This window comes from Pinus tabuliformis, chromosome 8, assembly GCF_031772625.1.
Source record: "Pinus tabuliformis cultivar Carrire ecotype Pingquan chromosome 8, CPIR1, whole genome shotgun sequence".
NCBI lineage: Eukaryota > Viridiplantae > Streptophyta > Pinopsida > Pinales > Pinaceae > Pinus > Pinus tabuliformis.
Window position 1 is genome coordinate 615,779,720 of NC_142294.1, and position 20,976 is coordinate 615,800,695.

The window sequence follows — 20,976 nt, forward strand, 5'->3', positions numbered from 1 at the left end:
ATCTTTTATGGGAGCAACTTTGTTTATTGGAAGATAAGAAGCAGAGCCTATCTTCAATCACTTGGAATAGGTGTCTGGGAAATCGTGGAAGGAGGATATACATTTCCATCATCAATTCCTACAGATACGACAAGTAAAAAGAAATATAAAACCAATGCCAAGGTTGTCAATACATTATTGGGAAGTCTGTCACAATCAGAGTTTGTCAAAGTTATGCAGCTCAAATCAGCCGAAGAAATATGGGACAAAATCGTTCTAAGCTACGAAGGAGACTCTCAGGTAAAACATGCTAAACTGCAAACTCATAGAATTCAATATGAAACTCTTAAGATGCACAATGATGAAAGTATATCTAGTTACTTCTTACGTATAGATGAGGTTGTAAATTGCATGAAGAATCTGGGTGAAGAGATAAAGGAAGTTAACATAGTTGAGAAAGTGTTAAGATCCTTGTTTACTAAATTTGAATCAAAAGTATCTGTCATAGAATAAAAACGAGATCTACAAACTATTACTATGACACAGCTTCACGGAATCTTAACTGCCTTTGAGATGAGAAAAGGAGGCCCATCAGATATGAGAGAAGCCGCATTTAAAGCTTCAACAAAAGGAAAATAAGAACTCAATGAATCAGGACATATTTCAAAAGAAGAAGATGAAGTAAACTTTGTCAAGAAGCTTCAACGGGGTTCCAGAAGATTTAGAGGTAAACTACCTTTCAAATGTTTTTCCTATGGTAGAGTCGGTCATTATGCTGCCAAATTTCCTCATAAAGATAAATATGATAAAGGGAAGGAATCTGCAAAATGGAATAGAAAACAAAGTGTAAGTAAAAAGAGTTACTATACTCATGAAGATAGCGATGGATTATCAAATAGTGATGAAGATGAAAATAGTAATGACTATAGACTTCTAATGGCTTATGAAGATGATAAATTTTTGGATGCTTTAGAAGAAGATGACCTTCATGAAGAAATCTATAAACTCAAAATCTGTTTAGAAGAAAAGAATATGATTATAGATACCTTGACATATCAACTTGCTGAAAGAGAAAAACACAATGAAAAACTAGAATGTGAAATTGTGGGTCTAAGAAAGGATCTTGAGAAAACAAAATCTCTCAATCTTAGATTTGCTAAAGGATCAGAAACCTTAAATGAAATTATCAAAGTGTAGCATTCTCCTCTGATAAAGACAGGTCTTGGATATACTGAAGAAGCACCTCAATCACAGAAGCCGTCAACCTCCACTAAAAGCTATCTTGATGCAGCAAAGAACAATGAACAATATGACAATCGTCAGCAAAGGCATAAAGCAGATCACCAGGTAAATCAGGCTCAATTTGCTTCAAGGATGAACAGAAGTCACAACAAACCTCAAGTAAATCATACTCAATTTGCTTCAAAGATGAATAGAAACTACAATCACCAGGTCAATAGATTCGATAATCGCAGGAACTTCTTCAATGGTCAATGTTTCTCATGTCATAATTTTGGACACAAAGCTGCTCAATGTGTTTCGTACAAAACCATCATGACTAGAGAAGCACGAAATCAAAGGAATGTGACAGAGATCAAGAAAAGTTCCTATAATAACTTTTCTCTTCTTGAAAATGAAATAGAATGCTCAATCTGTAACAACTTTGGCCATGAAGAATCTAAATGTTGGAGTAAATTTCACCAAATATCTCAAAAGGAGCAAACTCCATTAAATCCCAAAATATGGAGAAAGAAAGAACCGCAAACATAAAGATGTGGTATAGCCTTGTATGCAGAAGGACAAGAAAACCAGTGGTACATCGACAGTGGATGCTCAAAACACATGACAGGTGACAAAGAAAAGCTACACTCATATAATGCCTTAGAAAAGGAAAATAATGTCTCATTTGGAAACGACACTCCTACTGTCATAAAAGGTAAAGGCTTTGTTTTCTTGAAAGAAAAAGTTAAAGCTGGGAATGTTATGTATGTTGATGGTCTGAAGCATAACCTGTTGAGTGTCAGTCAAATGTGTGATCAAGGAAATGAAGTGGTGTTTCGATCAAACGGATGTGTTGTTCGTGAGCTTGATATAGGAGAAACTGTGATCAAAGGTAAAAGAAATCCAAACAACTTATACATACTCAAGGGAGGAAAATAGCAGTGATATCTAAGCAAAAATGATGAAAACTGGCTATGGCACAAAAGATTGGGACATTTAAGCTTTTCTCAAATAAGAAAATCATGCAAATTTCAGGTTGTTCGTGATCTTCTAGATATCAGCATTCCTAAAAATAAAATATGCAAACCATGTCAATTCAGTAAGAAAACTGGATCTCACTTCATTGAAAAAGAAGGGTTAGCTAGTAAGCCTCTTGAACTTGTTCATACTGATTTATGTGGACCATCAAGGAAAAAGTCACCTCGTGGAGAAGAATACTTTATATTTTTCATTGATGATTTTTCTAGAATGTGTTGAATAGGCCTTCTAAAGCATAAAGATGAAGCATTTGAAAAGTTCAAAGCCTTCAAAGCTTTGGTTGAAAATGAATCAGATTGCAAAATCAAATGCTTCAGATCTAATCGAGGAGGAGAATTTACCTCGGATGAATTCTTTGACTTTTGTGAACAACATGGGATAAAAAGGTAGTTCTCCACCGCAAGGAATCCTCAACAAAATGGAGTGGTAGAAAGAATGAACAGAACTGTTCAACTAATGGCTCGAGTTATGCTAGATGAATCTGGAACTCCTGCGACCTTCTGGGGTGAAGTTGCATTCGCCACCGTCACTATTCTCAACCAAGCAAATGTTTGGGTAAAAAACACTCAAACTCCACATGAACTTTGGTATGGTAAGACTCCTACTGTAAAATACTTCAAAGTTTTTGGAAGCAAATGTTACATCAAAAGGACTGATGAAAAACTTGGTAAGTTTGAACCCAGAGCAGATGAAGGTATTCTTCTTGGTTACTCTTCCCGAAGTAAGGGATATAAATATTATAATAAAAGACTTGGGAAAATTATTTAAAGTATTGATGTTGTGGTTGATCAAGCATGCAAAAATCCAAAACGGATAAAAACCGAAGATTATGACAATGAAGAAGACAAGGATTATTTTCCCACATCAAATCACACCGATTATAAAGAAGAAACCAATGAAGCACCAGAAAAAGAGATAACGGTAGAAGAAAAGACTTCGTCTAGGTATGTTCGGAAAAATCATCCAGAAACTCAAATTTTAGGGGAAAAAGAGGTAGGTGTGCAGACAAGAAGAACTATTACAGAAGCCTCAAGCTATCTAGCATTACTATCTTCCACCAAACCTCAAAATGTAAATGAAGCATGCAAATATGAATGTTGGGTCAAGGCCATGAATGAAGAACTTGAGCAAATTGAACAGAATAATACATGGGAATTATTTCCTAGCTCTCATGATAAGAATATCGTAGGAACTAAATGGATATTCAAAAACACGCTGAATGAAAATGGAGAAGTTATTAGAAACAAGGCCAGACTTGTTTGCAAAGGATATGCTCAACAAGAAGGTATAGATTTTGAAGAAACTTTTGCACCTGTTGGTAGACTTGAAGCCATAAGGATGTTTCTTGCTCTTTCTAGTTTTCATAAATTCAAAGTATGCCAAATGGATGTAAAATCTACCTTTCTTAATGGAGACTTAGAAGAAGAAGTCTATATTGAGCAACCAGAAGGATTCATTCTTGGAAATGATGCAAAACTTGTATGCAAACTCAGAAAGGCTTTCTATGGTCTAAAACAAGCTCCAAGGGCTTGGTATTACCGTCTTGACAAATATCTCCACCAACAGGGTTTTTCAAAGGGATCAGGAGATAACAATCTATATACAGATATTGACATTGATAAATTGCTAATAATTGTTCTTTATGTTGATGATATCATTTTTGGTAGCAATGAAGAATCCATGAGTCGGAATTTTTCTTCAGTAATGCAGCAAGAATTTGAAATGTCCTTGGTTGGTGAGCTTACCTATTTTCCTGTTCTACAAGTTCAACGAAATAAAGATGGTATTTTTCTGTCACAAACCAAATATCTCAAACAGATCTTGAAAAAGTATGGCATGGAATATTCTAAACCAGTATGTACCCCAATGGTAACGGGATGCAGTCTCATCTCAAATGATGAATCAACAGCAGTACATCAACCAATTTACAAATCCATGATTGGCAGTCTGCTTTATCTAATAGGTACCCGACCTGACATCATGCATGCAGTAGGAATAGTTGGAAGATTCCAAGCAAATCCAAAGGAATCACACCTTCAGGCAGTCAAAAGGATTTTCAAATATCTTCAAGGAACACAGAACTTTGGTTTATGGTATCCTAGAGATATAGATCTTACACTTCATGCATATACAGATGTAGATTGGGCAGGAAGTGTTGATGACAGAAAAAGCACTAGTGGTGGTGCATTCTATATGGGTTCCAGGTTAGTGTCTTGGTTCAACAAGAAACAAAGTTCAATTGCATTATCTACAGCTGAAGCAAAATACATGGTTGTTGCATCTTGCTGCACACAACTACTTTGGATGATGCAAACCTTGCAAGACATTCAGATCACATGTACTCCACCCATCTCCATTCTATGTGATAATACAAGTGCCATCAGTATTTCAAAGAATCTAGTCATGCACTTCAAGACCAAGCACATACCCATCAAATATCATTTTCTACATGAACAAGTGCTTGAACAAAAGGTCAAATTGGAGTATGTTCCCTCCAAAGAACAGGTTGCTGATATATTCACTAAACCACTACCCAGAGAGACATTTGAATATCTCAGACAAAAGCTGGGAGTAGTTGCTGCATCATCCTGCTGTTAAATCCTATTTTTTCAGAGAAAGGTGGTTATACACGAGTTTCATGAAGTGTAGTCATGTACATACACGGGTTTCTGTGGGCATAGTCATGTATATGTTGGTTTGAAGAAAATCAGTGGGCCAGACTCAGGAAAAAGGGGTCTGCTATGGTTCTGTCAATTATCTGCTCTGTTTGATGATGGTTACAATCTGTTGATAACATGTGGAAATATATTGGTCGTCATAAAGTTGTTGATAACTTGATGTATATCTGATTGATGATGCTGTTTTGATATCTCTTACTGACATATGAAATGATTAGATCTGACAGTGAACAGGTGGAACAGGTTCAGGGGGAGAACATGGTATGCTTCTAATAAAGCATTGTTGGCATTATGTATAGAAGTCTTCAGTACCTAATCATTGATGCTGAGTTCTTACTTTATGATGATAGGTTGATACTCACATATGTTGATTATCATGGTTGATGATATGGGATGTTCCCTAGTGATGATATAATGAAGGTTCTTGTGGAAAGATCATGCAGTTCTTGATAATGATGTCTATGCTGTCTTCACATACATATGATATGATGTTCATGATTTTGTGCTACTGCTTGGAGATATGACATATGTTTAGTTGATTCATGGAAAGTTATGGTAAGGGAACGTAGCAAGTTGATCTTGATGAGATCAAGAGGATGAGTTGATATATGTCGACATACTTTGACACGGGTTGATGATATTTTGAGAACTAATGATGGACATATACAGGTTGCTGGTCTGGATTTTATTGATGGATGCTGCTGATGATACAGTTCATATGATAGTTGCCAATGACTATCATGGTATTATTTAAGCTATGTGGTCTCTGTTATATATGTCATGCATATCATTTAATGTAAAGGTCATGAAAAGACCTAATTTGTAACCCCACTATGCATGGGATGGATGATGTAATGTTTCTTGTTTTTGTCATGTATAAACAATTGTATATCCCCATTTGGTTGGGTGGATGAGTCAAATTTGGTATATCTCCAATTAGTTGGGATATGGATGTATGTATGAGTCATTGGTGATAGGAAGGTCAATGGTATAGAGTCATGTTCTTCTTTTAGAAAATATTTTTGCAGACTTTACTTGTGCTTAGGGGGAGCATGGAATCGATCATGGGAGCTCAATCAGTACACTTTAGCATATCAGAGATTTCAACATGTACTCAGGGGGAGCATGAACCTTTTACCTTGATGACAAAGGGGGAGAGTGACTTGGTGTGGTTGTTGCCATCAAGTACAAAGGGGGAGATTGTTGCCATTATGATACAGGTATTTTCCTTGATTAACTCACTCAGATGAAAGATCACAATATAGTAGGTAAACAGCAAAGAATTACAGATCAGGCTTCACAGAATGATGAAAGAGAGGTATACGCAAGTTCACCACTGACCAAGCTGCATATACACGCAGGTTCACTGTATACAAGTTGTGTATACGTACACACGCACTTTCACAGAAGGAAAAGCGCATATACCTTGGAAAACTAAGTTTTTGGTTCAAAGTATTTGGTCCATGGTATTTTGATCCATGGTATTGGTCCAAGGTATCTGGTTCGAGGTATTGACCCTAGGTATTTGGTCTAAGGTATTGGTCCTAAGTGGTTTTGGTCCATGGTATTGAGTAAGGCCTAAAACTATAAAAGGAGGAGAAGATCATTAGGCCAAGGTGTGTAAGTATCGAATATCTGATGAAGTGTGAGATCTAGTACACAGGTTATTGGGTTATGGTGCATTGTTGGATCTGAACCAAGGATGAACCTTAGCGGATGATGAGGGATTATATCTAATGATGGATCAGGATCTTAAGGCATAAAATGAACTATCATTATGTGTTTTTGCTCATGTATATTCTAGGTCTGAATACCGACGCATATATTATTCTTTAAATGATATGATCTGGGTATAACTGAAGTTTGGAATAGCTTCATAATTCTAAATTAATATTTGCAGATGTATACGCTAGTTGGATTTTAGAAAAGGACGTATACACGCAGGTTCGACACATGGAAGTAGCGTATACCTTATAAAATATGTTCTAGTTGCTTCTGTTTTTTGTTGCAGAGTTCTGGGTTCTGGTTATTATATTCTGGTGACAGCATTTTGAATGATCAGATTGATGGGTTGTCAAAGTGATTGATTGATTCGGTTGTGGTTGGTTCAAAAATTGATTGGTTGATGCAGATGTATTTGATGATTGAATTATAGTTATGATGTTGTTGATGGATCTAGTTTGAAAATTTATGAAACATGGTCCTTGGAGGAAGAGAGAAGGTTGTAGCCTTCTGTAGGTCGGCGCCTACATACCAGCATAAATATTGGCTAGTACAAGAGCTAGGGGGTTGTAGCTCCCTTCCAGTAGTAGCTGGAACACAAGAGAAGGTTGCAGCCTTCTGCAGGTAGAAGCCTGTGTACTGGTATAAGTCTGCGCGAGTACAAAATTGTAAACAGATTTTTCTTATTATTAAAAGAAGACAGAGATGACAGCAGCAGGTGGTTTTTACCCACATTGGGTTTCCACCTTATATCTTGGTGTTCATTTGTGATGCTTATGTGTAATGCTTTATTCTGCTTTACTGCACTATCTATCTAATTAATATTTGACATACTGGTTAAAGTTCAATGCATGATAAATTGGGTAAATCAAAAGTTCTCTGCATATACGCTGGTTGCTTTAATAACAATTGCGTGTACATGCTGGTTCACTTAGCTAAAGTAGCGTATACAAATCTACCTATGGAAATGAAATATTATTGAGTCACTAATACTGATTCAACCCCCCCCCCCCCCCCCCCCCTCTCAGTATTATTTCCAACAGTGGGTACACTTGTGGATGCAAACAAACCATATGAGGTCACGGGTAGGATGGCCATTGCAACAATTTTGGTAAATCTAGATATGAGTGAGAGTTTACTCCAATATATTAATCTGACTTTTCAATGGATATTGCACAAACAATTTTTGGACTATGAAAGGGTTTCCCTCCGTTTTCATTGTTGCCATAAGGTGGGACATGTTCTGGAATATTTCCCCCTTCTATAAAAACACAGGACTAACCCGATATCATTGGGTCGGGAGGCTAATTTCAAGGTTCCGGAACTAGCTCCTTTTCCACATAATCTAGTGGATGTTTCCAAGGGACCAGAGGAGACTGGAGCTATGCCTGAGCCTATAGTGCAAGATGGAGGAATGGTCATGGAGAGTTAGATCCCAAGTGATCCAAGGACATCGTATGCTACAAATACATCCTCGTTAGGGGACTTATTTCTAGGTAATGGCACTATTCCTATTACAGTTTCCTCCTTAGCATGTTCTTTATCCTCTTTAGCAGTGGATGCAGATGGGATTTATTAGTTGAAGGAGTCTATGCATAATCCCCTATTGGATAGATCCAAGTCTCTAGCATGTCTTATCCCCTCACTGCCCCTTACTATCCCTCCTTCAATACCTTCTTTGAGCTAATCCTCGGGGATCCCTTCATCATCATCTTCTGGTTACTATCTTCGATCCTCCGCGAAACGTGTTTCGGGAGGATTGGGTATTTTAGGGACCTCTCTTCCTTCTAAACCAGGAAGCAGGGGTAGGGGCCAGATTTATTCCATGTTTTGAGATCAATACATTGCAAACATGGACTGGGTAGTAGGTAGTCAACAAACCATTATAGGGGCACTTAGAGCATCACAAGTCCCTCCTCATTTTCATAATGATTTTTCTACCCTTCAATTGTTGAGGCTTTGTTAGTACCTCCAAAAACTTACATTTAAAGCACCTCATAAACTTGGTGGTTGTTGATGTTATCTTCTTGCATGAAACTTTAGGGGCATCTGATATCATCATTCATGTTTTTGAAGGATTTTTTTCTCGATGGAAATTTGTTTGGTCTGGCAATGGCGGTGAACTTGAAATCAATTAATATCATTGGTTCATGGGGTTTAGAATTGGCCCTTGAGGTTGAGATTTTTTCACCTCAATTAGGGGTGGCTCTGAAGATTGTCAACATCTACGACCCACATCAGGATCGCCCCAAGTTTCATAACTCCCTTCTTGTAAGATCCTTCATGAAAGCATCAAACATAGTGGTTGGAGGGGTTCTAAATTTTTCCATTGGGGCGATGAATATTTGGGAACAACGTGCTCATCAGGATCCCCTTTCTAAATTTTTTGTACATAAGTTGGAGGAATTCCATTTATGTGATGTGGACTTGGTTAAAAGTTCCCCTACATGGAGAAACAAGATAATGGGAAAGGCTAGGATTGTTAGGCATATCAATCGATTTTTGATGGTGAACTCTCTGACTGATAGTATCCCACAATTTTGTCAATGGGTAGGGAAGAGTGGAAAATTGGATGGGTTATCAAATTAAGTCAACTATCCCTTTCAATTTTAACCCTTCATGGCTGAAAGAGGAATACTTATATATTCTAGTTGTTTAGAGATGGTCACATTTTAATCCAGAATTTGATGGTTCAACTTCTATTAAATTTGTTGATATCCTCAAAAGGCTTAAACAAGTTAGTATATTTTGGGCCTCTAAAAAAAGAAATATGGTGGAATAGTATTTAAAGTCAATTGAAGAGGAACTTGAAAGGTTGGAAGATCCGGATCGAGGGGGATACTTTTCTTAAGAAGTGAATCAAAGGGTGGTCTGACTCAAAACATCAAAGAAAAAAAAATTGGAGAACAGGGAGGAAATGTGGTGCCTAAAAAGATCATCTCTATGGCTTAAAAGTGGAGATGAAAACACCAAGTTCTTTCAGTAGTTTTCAAAGGGCGGGAAAATTCAAAATATTATCTGGGAACTAGAAAATATGGAGGGTGTTAAGATTTATTCATTTAGAGATACAGTGGAGCTCGAGAAAGGTCATTTCTTTCATTTATTTAAAGCTCACCCTTTGGCCACAATAATGCAAGTCAACTATGGTTTTCCCTAGATATGTAGATGACGAAGGGAATGGAACCTTGATGGAACCTGTGACAAGCAGAATTACACAAATTTCTCCATAGCTTTCAAAGAGATAAAAGTACAGTTCCATATGGGTGGACAATTGAATTATTTATCAAGATGTATGAGATTATTGGTTAGGATTTATTAAAGGTTAGTGATGAATCAAAAGTAAATGGAAGAATGCATGACTCCTTCAATGCAAATTTTATAGCACTAATCCCTTAGTCAAATTCACTAACGTATTTTGATGATTTCTGACCTATATTGCTATGTAATGTAATCTATAAGGTAATTGAAAAAATCATAACAAATGGGCTCAAACAATTTTTTTAAAGAAATATGTCAAAAGAAAAATTTTCATTCTTGGAGGGTCAACAGATCCATGAGGCCAATAGTGTTACTCGAGAAGGTATGCATAGTCTAAAAACAAGAAAGCTAAAAGGCTTGGCCATAAATATTGATCTTTCAAAAGCCTATGGCAACGTAAGTTGGATGTATATCTAAATCATATTGACTCACATAGTTTTTGAATATCCATTCGTCAATTGGATAATGAGTTGCATATTATCTATCTCAGTTGTTGTACTAATCAATGGATGAGTAACCTCCTTCCATGCTCAAAAAAATATTTGCCATAGATGTCCTTTATCCCTTTACTTTTTTTGCTTGTAGTAGAAGGTTTGAGCAAATTATTAGTTGATGCTAGAAGGAAGGGTTCTTTAAGAGGCATAGCAGTAGCTGATTTCTATTACATAACTCATCTTATTTTCATTGATTATGTTCTTCTATTTTGTGATGGGTCACAACATGATGTGACCTCTAGTAAGGAAATTACTCTCTCTATTTAAAGTTTCTACCCACATGCTATTAAATCACTCAAAGTTATCAATCTCCTTCTTTGGGCTATCAAGGGAGGAAGCAAGGTATGTGTAGCGAACCTTTCCCTTCTAATTGAAGTCTATTAAAGAAGGTCTCAAATATTTTGGCTTTTATTTCAAGACAAATGATTAACGAAGATTAGATTGGTTGTGACTCTTGGAAAAAATTGAAAAGAGGCTGAAATCTTGGATTTTTAGGTGGCTTTTGAGAGCAAGCAGGTTGATTCTCACTAAATTGGTTCTTGAAGTGATTTTTGTCTTATGTTCCTCCCTCTCTTTGATCCCAAAAGGAACTCTCGTGTAAGTAAGGAATATTTTTTGTCTTTATCTATGGGCTAGTTAAAAGGAGGACAAAGTCTTTACATGGGTAAAATAGGACAGATTATCTTTACCAACGGAATGGGGCAGATGGGGATTAAGAACATTCATCTATTTGCTAAGATGTTGGTTTCTATGGTGGTTTGGTGCCTTACTTCTACTAGAATATTATGGATTGAGGTTGTCAATAACAAATATATAAGCCCTTGGTCCATTGTGAAATGGATTCGCTCCCGAGATCACAAGCGATTAAATGTTTTACTAATATGAAAGGAAATCATCCAATCTTTTCAGGTAATTGAAATGGGTCTAGTATGGAAAGTGGGTAATGGGGAGTAGGTTTGAATTGGCTCGGATCCATGGATTATCAATGGTCCAAACTACTGTCTTCCATAGGATTTGGTAGATTTTCTCTCAGCAAATGGATATCAGATGTTGGCTCAGATCGCAAATGAGGAGCATTCTTATCTTTGGGGTCAGGGCTAACATTACATACAACTTATTCATCTTCAAGCTGAATGGGTTGCCCTTTGGTGATGCTACAAAGGCATTTTAAATGTTGTTCATGTTCACATCAGGAACAGGGAGGATTCCTTGGTGTCATCTCATGCAATTTCTGGTAATTACACTGCAAAATATGGGTATTTTCTTTTTATTAAAGATATGAAACCTCCTTTTCTCTCCTAGTGGTGGAAAATGTTATGGAAGATCAAGTGCCCTATGAAATCTCACCTCTTCCAATGGTGTATTTTGTAAAATCAAGTTCTCACGGGAGACAATTTTGCAATATGTGGTATCATTGGCCCAAATTGATGCCCCTTATGCATAATTGAAGGGAAAATGGTAAATCATATTTTTTCACTATGTCCTTTCGCTTCTATGGATTGATCTTCATCTTTTGCATTGTTGGGTTTAACTTTCCAGTAGCAGGGGGTGTCATATTCAATAACGTGGGAGTCATGGTGGAATTTTTTTCCCCAAAAAAACTTCATGCCCTCCCACTATTGTTGTCATGGGTAATTTGGTTGGTAAAAAATATTGAAGTTTTTTTGGAAAAACATTTTGTTCCAGACACAGTGGTAGCCCAATCACTGACAGTCTATGCATTTATCTGGGATTCTGAATTCATTCTGTGTGCGTGAATCATAGCTGAAGAATTTATTGATTTATTTGTTCCTTGGGCATATTTCGACAGAGATTCATCTTCTAAGTTTTCTTGTTGGGGCAGGGAAATTTTACATGTATCACATAGCCACTCACACAAGATGAAATTTTGTCTGGGATTGGGAACAAATAATTATGGAAATATACTGAGTCTGGAACTAGTCATTTTATTTAACATTGAAAGAATAATTCTTCGCACAAAAATATTTGGGGATTCAAAGATAGTGGTCAATTGGTTCAAGTGCATTTTTAGAAGTCATATTCACACTCTTTATCCTTTGACCTATATTGGGAGAGATCAATATGTTAAAGCTTTAATTTAACAAAATATATGTTTCTCACATTTATAGAAAAAGAAATGGAGAAGTTGATGCACTATGTAAGGAGGGCTCTTCATGAGATTTGGGCCCATGGTACATAATGGAGCACAACAATGATCAAGAAAATGGATATTTCCACATGCCATCCATAAAGGGGCTATAACTTGATAATTGATTTTTGCATGTTTTTCTTTATGTCAGCTTAAGATATGTCTTTATGCACAGTTACAATCAATTCATTTTTTTTGTCACCTTAACAGGTTTGTTATGCTATGTATGTGTCACGATCAGATATATTTATGTGGATGGTTAGTCATGTACATGTTGTACCTTGCGTTGGTCATTACTAGTAGTTATATTGAAAACATCTCACACATATACACTATGATGATCTCGTGTTTTTGACAATATTTGGTACAATCATTATTGGTTGTTTTTTGAGTGCCATTTTTGGCATATGTAAAATGTAATTTTCAGCATTAATGAAAGTTAGGATTTTTTCTTCGAGACACAAAAATAAAGGTTTCATTTTTACATAGAGTGAAAATATCTATGTTCTCTAAAACGTTATACATATTTCTATTTTAACACCTCAAAATATAAATAACATAGATTAGGAAAATTTCCAACTATTTTAACCCCACATCTAATAATTTAACAAATAAAAATAAATAAAAAGATGTATTAATTGAAAAGAAAAAAAAAAGGTATTCGAAAACTAAATATTTATCTATGATTTATAAATGTAAAATATCTGGTAAATAAAATTTGGTTTTTGTGATGTATATATATATATATATATATATATATATATATATATATATATATATATATATATATATATATTCATATGACCAATAATTAACCATTCACATAACATTCCAAAAAAAAAAATTGTAAATATAGAACTTGGAATGGTTAATACCAACATTGGTCTATCTTAATTTTATATGTACGAAGTGTAGAGAGATCAAATCTCTCAAGATGCAATCCTCTTCTCAAGTGTGAAACGTGCCGACAAGTTTGCACCTCAAAAAGATTTTATTCCTCTTTGCTTTTAGTAAATCTAAATTTAAGATGAATCTATGATAGTTTTAAACAACACACTAATAAACTATTTTAACTATAAGAAATTTTTAATTCTCAATTATTTTGTATAATATATAGAAATATTTTTGTTATTAAAACATTTTAAAATGTGAAAGGTCAACATCATATTAAACATGGAAAGAATAACAAATCTCTATCATACCTTAAATTAAACTATATATATATATATATATATATATTGTAATGTCTTCCAATCAACAATCAGAACTACGTTTACTTTGTTGGTAAATGGGACTCTGGAAGCCCAATGACATTCTGAATGAATAATTTAAGTAGTAATAATATTGTTTCTTTTTATTTATCATATTATGAAATTCCATAATTCAAGAAGGGAGACCGGAAACGGATTCCAACCTCCAGGTAGTTAGGGACAGTTAAAACAATTATACCTTTCTTCCTGGAGATAAAAAGAGATCTCAGTGGAAGAAAGGGGGTTCAATCTGGAAAAAAAGAAAAGTAACGAAAGGAATGTCCAGAACTGGTCTCGAACTAGTGGATCACCTTGTTACGGAAAGAAATCAGAGGCTGGAAGACTGGACTATAGTCCTAAGGTCTGTAGCATGATTTTAGAATTAATAAGAATTGTTGCCTATTGTGCTGGAGCGGAAGCTCGAGGGTAGAAGAGGATGTTATTGCCCTTCTTACGGTCAGGAGGAGAAGGTCTCTCCCTATTGAATTCAAGGAAATTTCAGAGAACATATAAGTATTTATGATTGGTATTTAACCTATACTTTTGCATGGATGAGTACTTACTAAGGTTAAGGTTAAAATTGTATCAATAAATTCTAGAATTCATGTTTGCTAATGTTTATACGTTGAAAGTGATTTGGAAAATACTTAAGGTTCATGTTTATATTATGTTGTTGCAGATTGGTAGGAAATGGGTAATATTTTTAGTGTTAACATAAAAAATGCATTAGAAAGTAAAGGGAATATATAGAGGAATGGAAACTAATAAACCCCATAACCAACTAGAGTAATGAATGGGAAATATTGATAGAACTTGGAGTTTAGAAAACAGTGAAACTAGAAAATAATAGTACAAGGAATTTGAACCAGAAAACAATTGCAAGCATACAAGTAGGTTGCATCCATTATAACTCAAAGAAGTAACCAAATATTAGGAATGCATTTTTTAGGTGTTTAATGAAATCAGGTTTTTATTAGGACAAGGTGTAGTTCTGAATACATTCTGGAAACACACATGACCATAGTCAGGGGTTAGGACCGAGTTGTCACCTTGGTAGCGACCCAGCTTAGTCCCCTACGTGACTATGCATAGATGGATACTTCAGAATCCACTGATCCTATATATATTAAAGAAATATAAACAACATGTGTTGATTTAAGTATTATTTGTAGCAAATAAGAATGATGAGCATAATAAAACTCGAACTGTGCTTAAATGAGAGCTTATCATGTATCGAAGACTTTTAAATACTACTTATCGAATTATATAGACTTTTAAGGATTGCATATCGAATTAGAAGATTGTGCAAATGTGACCGTAACAATCATGAACAGAGTGAAACTCCAGTAACCATAATACCATGAACAGAACGAGATTCGGTATTATCGGAATGATTTTATAAAAACCATGTTTCTAGGACTATATACAAAAATAAAACTCATCGTAATGGATTTAAACCTATTAATATTGAGCCAAAACAGAAGATTTATACGAAATTGGTTTAATTACAAATATCAGTCAAGGCCTCATATGCCTTATGCAGTAACTACATAAAGAACCATTGTTGTAGAGAACTTTCATTTAGACCAAAAGAAAAAGGGAATTTTAAGGAAAAACATTGCCTCATTCAAGATAATTCCATAGATGAAACGAAGTCCTAAAAACCTTAGTTCAAAACCCTATATGTCGATAGGATGCAAGCTACATATATGCACCTGGAGTTTAGGATATCAGAGTTTGGAAGATTCCATTTGAAACCCCTGTGAAGGTATGCCTACAAGTGGAAAACCAAGCCGAGGATAGAAACTTTAAGAGATTTATATTTAAACCGGTACTATTATCGTAATTGCAAACAAAACAAAAAAGGGAGTGAAATTATATGTGTTAGGAGGTTTCGGGTTTTCGAAACCCTGAGACTTTGTCCTTAATACTTGATTCCAGGGACAATCCTTTCTCATAATAGAGAACCTTTCCGATGGAGTGTACTTGCATAAAACACAACCCTAAAATGAATAAGAGAAAATAGACATATAATCTGAGTAGTTGTAGTAAACAAGAAAAAACAACTTTCCAAGCAGTTTACCTGTACAGGTGAGCATTATGAACTCTACAAAGACTTGAAGAGGCTACAGGGTCAAAAATCCTTGCAGATCCAAGTGACGGAAGAATGAACTATGGGAACAAAGAACAATACCATAAACGCTACAACTATGGTGGAAAAATCACCCAAATTTCAATGGATCAACCCTCAATTGAGGTAAAGATAGTGTCGAATTGTAGAGCGTGGTCCAGGAGGAGAGCAGGAGACAAATGACAAATTGAAACCCTGGGTACCCACGACCAGAACCCTAAACAATTACAAGTGTTTCCTTGCCACCAGATCAAACCTTGTGAAATCAACGATCGCAAGATGCCCAACTGTCTGCGACGGTGAGACCCAACTGTAAAACACATACCCTTCTCGATACTTCGGATATTAAATCTAAGGTTTGGGTTAAGGCATTTAATTAACAAATGATGCCACATTAAATTCACCTACCATTTGTATTGTATTACACCTTTGAATATATATATATATATATATATATATATATATATATATATATATATATATATATATATACCATACACCAAATCATTATAATGTGATTAGACAAGTGTGATGATCATATGATAGGGATCTGTGCACTCTATGTAAAAAGGTAAATAATTTCTTTTTTATATATAGTTTTGTGTGTTGTAATTTACAAGTTTAAGGCTTACATGTTACAAGTGGTATCAGAGCCATAGGTTCAAACTTTGTGGCCTTGGGCAAGGAAATTGTTAATAACCAAATGTTTAAATGCACAGAGTGGAGCAAAAAGGAACAATATGAGAAGGGGATGAGGAACCACCCCGCCTAAACCAAAAATGTGGGTTCAGTTGGGGGAAAATAGGACGAATGGAAATGTTGTCTTACTGGAGACTGTTCAACAACTACAAATAGAAATGATGAACTTGCATGCTGACAACGAGAGACTGAGGTTGGAACAGGAGAAAATCCTTAAAAGCCTCTCAGATAGACAGAATATGAGGGATCCAAATCCTAGTGCAGACAACAGACACAAAGAAGAGACAAGGCAGCAGCAGAGAGGTCCTCTGGAAGGATAGGAAACTTGAATGAATAATAACGAAGCAGAATCTGGAAAAACTCTTGGAGGTAGAGGGTCTAAAAAGCTAAGAATCGAGTTACAAGGAGAGTTTAAGAAAATAAAACCTCCATTATTTGACGGCGAAGCGGAAGAGGCGGTCGAAGCTTGGTTAATTAATATGAACCAGTATTTTCAGATATATGAATACGATGATCATTTGAGGGCCCGACTAGTTGTTTATCAATTGCGAGGTAAATCCACCTTGTGGTGGGAAGAGATAAAAACGGTTTGAAACGTAGATGAGAAAGGGGGTAACTTGGGATACTTTTCAGAGATATTTCAAGGATAAATATTTGACTGAAAGGTTCTATGATGAGAAAGTGAAAGAATTCCATGACTTGTGGTTGGGACAACAGTCTATGGATGAGTTTATAGCGAAATTTACATCCTTACTGTGCTATGTTCTGTATATACAAGAAGAGAAGGTGAAAGTAGAACGTTTCCTAAGTAGTTTACCTTCTCATATGAAAGAACGAATAGAGTTCGATAATACCAAAAAAAAATAAAAAACTATTCGTAACACTTGTATCTGTTATTAGCAAATGCTGCAGAAAGGTGAAGGGAGTAAGAACTGGTCAGGGAAAAGAGGGCAGAAAGGGTTCTCAAGCAATTTTAAGAATAAAAAAATAGGAGGAATGAAGCCTATACCCAGGAAAATAGGGGGTGGAACCTTTGGAAAGTTTCAGCAGCAGAACCGGAACTTGGATGAAGCCAAAACAACAGAAACTCATAGTAGGGTAGAAGTTAGACAACCACCAAAGCCACCCCTACAGTGTTGGGGGTGTGGCGAACCCCACTACTACAAGAACTTCCCTCAGCATGCCAAAAATGGAATTACAGCAAGTGTGCAGGAGGCTTCCATGGTTGGAGACATGGCCAGAAACATACCCAAGATCAATGCTGCCTTGGAGGATCATCAGGCAGAGTATCAACACGCTATGGTAGAATTTGAAGGTAAGATAGCTAACTAGACTATGTTTATTTTGATTGACCCTAGACCAAGTCTTAGTTATGTAGTTATGTTTGTCCAAAAATAGTCGAAAAATGTCAATTATCAAGTATGGAATTTAAAACCTCATGGTTGGTGCAATTAGCCACAGGGGAAAAATGTAGAGTAACAGCCAAGGTAAAGAATTTCCCTTGTAGAAATTGCAAAACAACCCACCAAAGTAAATTTAAATATATTACCTTTGGGTTCTTATGATGTATTAATTGGAATGGATTGGCTGGAAGGACATTGGTCCTTAGTAAATTGTAAGGATAAAACCATCAATTTCCTCATAGAGGAAGGAAACAGATAGGAAATACAAGGTATCAAAAGAGATATTAAGTTGCGGTCAATCACCACTAACTAGTTAAAGAAATGTGTCCAGAAAGGTTGTCAAATATATGTGGTACAGGTTGGATATACCAACTCAAAGGATAAATTGGCATCTTTAGAAGATATATCGATTGTCTAAGAGTTTATTGATGTATTTCCGGAAGACATACCTAGATTACCTCCAAAGAGAAGTATTGACTTCACCATAGAACTTATTCTTGGAGTTGCCTCGGTGTCCAAGGCACCCTACTGTATGAGCATCTATGAGTTAACTGAACTCAAAATGAAGCTACAAGAATTACTTGATAAAGGGTACATCCGACCAAGTGTATTACCTTGGGGAGCACCCGTATTGTTTGTCAAGAAAAAAGATGGAACGCTGAGACTTTGTATTGACTATAGACAGTTAAACAAGTTAACCATTAAAAAAAAATATCCATTACCTCGAATAGATGACTTGTTTGACCAGGTCAAAGGTGCCACTGTATTCTCTAAAATTGATCTATGATCAGGTTATCATCAAATATGCATTAAAGATGAGGATATATGTAAAACAATGTTTAGAACACGTTATGGTCACTATGAGTTTATTGTATTACCATTTGGGTTGACTAACACTCCGACAACCTTTATGAGTTTGATGAATGGAATTTTCCATCCCTACTTGGATAAGTTTGTCTTAATTTTTATTGATGATATTCTGATTTATTCCAAGAATGCAGCAGAACATAAGGAGCATCTGAAGATAGTTCTTCAAACTTTAAGAGAGAATCAACTCTATGCTAAATTCAACAAATGTGACTTTTTCAAGGAACAGATACAATATTTGGGGCACATGATATCCTCTGAAGGTATTGTTGTGGACCCTGAAAAGATCAAAACTATTTTAAATTGGCATGTTCCTAAAAACATAGCAGACATCCGGTCCTTTATGGGTTTGGCAGGCTACTATCACCGATTTATTGAAGGGTTCTCTAGGATTGTGTATCCCATGACATCTCTACAGAAAAAGGGGAAAGCCTTTAAGTGGACAGCAAAATGTCAACTCAGTTTTGAGAAATTAAAAAAAAAATTAACATATGCCCCAATTCTTAAAGTAGATGATCCAGAGAAGGACTTCATCGTTTTCATAGATGCTTTCCAGCAAGGAGTTGGAGGAGTTCTGATGCAGGATGGTAAAGTGGTGGCTTATGAGTCAAGGAAGCTCAAGGAGCATGAACAACGATATTCAACTTACGACCTAGATCTTACTGCAATAATACATGTCTTGAAGGTATGGCGCCATTACTTATTGGGGAAGAAATTTGTGCTTATGACAGACCATAGCAGTTTAACTAATTTCTTTAAGCAACCCAATTTAAATGTGTGCCAAGCTCAGTGGACAACATTTCTGAGCGAGTTTGACTTCGATATAAAGCATCTTAAAGGCAAGGAAAACTGAGTAGCAAATGCTTTAAGCAGAAAAGTTCAGTATGTATATGAAATTCGATATCATCATGTGGAGTTTGATTTAATGGAGTAGCTCAAGGAGGTCGCTCTTAAGGATCATGAATATAAATTTTTATGGCAACAAACTATGCAGATGCAGAATTCAGGAAAAACAACTGAGTATAACATTGATGATCAAGAACTGTTGAACTTTAAAGGAAGAGTGTATGTCCCTAATCAGCTAAGTTTCAAGCAAATGTTGTTAGATGAATTTCACCGCAGTCCTTATGCTGCACATCGAGGTTATCAGAAGCTATTTTTTGCAATAAAAAAAGAAGGTATTTTTGGCCTGGAATGAGGAAGGATATCATGTTATATTTGGCTAAGTGTTTGGAATTCCAACAGGTTAAAGTTGAGCATCAACACCTTGCTGGACTTCTCTAACCACTCCCTATACTTGAGTGGAAGTGGGAAATGCTTACACTGGGCTTCATAACTAGACTTCCGAGAACCCGGAAACAACATGACTCCATCATGGTAGTGGTGGACAAGTTGAGAAAAGTTGTGCATTTTATTCCTGTAAAGTCTACTTACAAAGCTATGGAAATAGCATACATCTTTATGAGGGAAATTTTTCGGTTTCACGGTATGACAAAAGTATTAATATTGGAGAGAGATGTAAAATTTACATCTGCATTTTGGAAAGCTCTTTTTATAGGGCTAGGTACTCAGATCCAATTTAGCATTGCTTACCATCCTCAAATGGATTGACAAGTGGAGAGGGTCAATCAAGTGCTAGAAGACATGTTGTGAATGTATGTGATGTAGCAGCCAACCATATGGGAGGATTACCTCCATTTGGTTGAGTCCTCTTATAGAAATAGCTACCACGAATCATTGAAGATGAGATCTTATGAAGTATTATACAGAAGAAGGTGTAGGACTCCATCTCAATGGCATAACCGAGAGGATAAAATGATCCTAAACTCAAAATGTTAGCTGAAATGGAGCAAGAGGTGAAGAAGTTTCGACATATTTTGAAAGCAGCTCAAGACATACAAAGAATATATGCAGATAAAAACAGAAGTTTCAAAGAATACCAAGTCGGGGATCATGTTTATGTCTGGATAAAACCCAGGAAGAGCACTTTTCAGTGGGGTACTTGTGCTAAATTGGCACCCTGCTACTGTGGCCCTTTTCAAATTTTGGGAAGGGTAGGACCAATAGCTTATCAACTTGCTCTTCCC